Consider the following 2,233-nt stretch of genomic DNA (forward strand, 5'->3'; position numbering starts at 1 on the left):
ACAAAAGTACCCTACGTGACACTCAAACCCTCTAAAGACAGGGTACTTTTGTCACACTGAGAACATCTTGTGTGTGTACAAGTTTAGTTTCGATTTAGTGTAGGTACATATGTCAGCGTTTTCATCTTTTATGGGTACAAATGGTCATTTATTCTATTAAAATTTTTAAATTTTAAAAAAGATAAAATATTTAAAATTATAAAAAATACATAAAAATCTTAATTAATTTAAACTCAAATGATTAAAACTGCGACCATAGACCCCTTTAGGTCACCCCCCAAAACCGTGACTATAGACCCCTTTAAGTCACCTCCCAAAACCGTGACCATAGACCCTTTTAGGCCACCCTTCTGAAAAACCGTGACCATATACACTTTTTGGTCACTGTAAAAAACCGTGATCATAGACCCCCTTTAGGTCACCCCCTAAAACCGTGACCATAGACCCGTTTAGGTCACCCCCAAAACCGTGACCATAGACCCCTTTAGGTCACCCTCAAAACCGTGACCATAGACTCTTTTAGGTCACCCTTCCGAAAAATCGTGACCATAGACCCTTTTAGATCACCCTTTTTTTGAAAAATCGTGACCATAGCCCATTTTTGGTCACTATAAAAAATCGTGACCATAGACCCCTTTAGGTAACCACCAAAACCGTGACTATAGACCCTTTTAGTTAGAGAGAATTCGTGTGCTTGGGAGTCCCTGATAATTAAAAAAACCAAGATTTTTCCATAACTGCAATTTTAGAGAGACGCGAGAGTGAAAGCCTATGGGGTCGCTTCTGTAACTGGATAACCAGCACTGAAAATCGTCTTTACATTGGATGGTTTGGTGTTTTGATGATCCCTACTTTATTAACCACAATTTCTGTATTTATTATCACTTTCATTGCTGCCCCTCCAATAGATATTGATAGTATTCGTGAGCCTGTTTCTGGATCTCTACTTTATGAAAACAATATTATTTCGGGTGCCATTATTCCTACTTCGGCGGCTATAGGTTTGCACTTTTACCTGATATGGGAAGCAGCATCTATTGATGAATGGTTATACAATGGCAGTCCTTATGAACTAATTGTTCTACCACCTCCCAAAACCGTGACTATAGACCCCTTTAGGCCAGCCCCCAAAACCGTGACTATAGACCCCTTTAGGCCAGCCCCCAAAACCGTGATCATAGACCCTTTTAAGTCACATTTTTTTTAAAAACCGTGACCATAGATCCCTTTAAGTCACCCCTCAAAATTGTGACTATAAACCCTTTTAGGCCGCCCTTTTTTAAAAATCCGTGACTATATGTACTCTATGGTCACCCTTTCCAAAAAAACCGTGACCATAACTATTTTTTTCTGTCATTCTAAAAAATCGTAACCATAGAGAATCTATGATCACGATTTTTTTACCGTGACAAAAAAAATCGTAACCATAGACCCAAAATGTTATAGTGAGTGCTCAATTCAGCTTTTTAATTTCTCCATATTTAGGACTTTTTAATTAAACTCTGCCTTATTTTCATCCTCCATATACTCCATAGCATGACAAAAAACAAGACCATCCACCCCACTTTTGATCTTCTCGACACATAACATATTGACCACAAATTAAAACAGTCTCTGTAATCTTCTGGCCACACCCAAGATAATCCAAAGGAGTTTAAAAAATCACCCCATACCTTTTAAGACATTTCACAGACAAAGAATAAATGGTGAATACTTTTCACCTTCATACCACAAAACACACAAAACGCAAAAACTTGATCAATGATACTATATTTACTGAATTTATCCCTCATTAAATTTTTTCAAGATAACAAACCAAGCCATCTCAATATGAGGTGTCACAAGACTTCTCCACAAGTTCTTCGAAATGTTATATATATTTGGCTCCTCCTCTTTATTTTTATAGAAAACCTACAAAAAAAAAATTCACAGAAAAATTCTCACTGTTGTCATATTTCAAACATAACCTATCAATTCCTTTCTCATAAAAGCCCACTCTTAGCAAAATATGTTAAAAATCATACAAGGTTAGCGCCGTTAAAATGGGTCAAACCTATCGGACCAATCTATTTATCCATTTAAATAGGTGGACTTTGTCTCTAAAATTAAGTCTTGGGCTAAACGGACTAAGCCTGATTAATTCAAAAAAATGACGAGTTAAACGGGTTAATCTGTAGGCTAAATGGGTGGCTCGTTTATTTTTTTTATATTTTTTAAAAAAAAATAACACTTT

The sequence above is a fragment of the Arachis ipaensis genome, chromosome B02 (assembly GCF_000816755.2).
Source record: "Arachis ipaensis cultivar K30076 chromosome B02, Araip1.1, whole genome shotgun sequence".
NCBI lineage: Eukaryota > Viridiplantae > Streptophyta > Magnoliopsida > Fabales > Fabaceae > Arachis > Arachis ipaensis.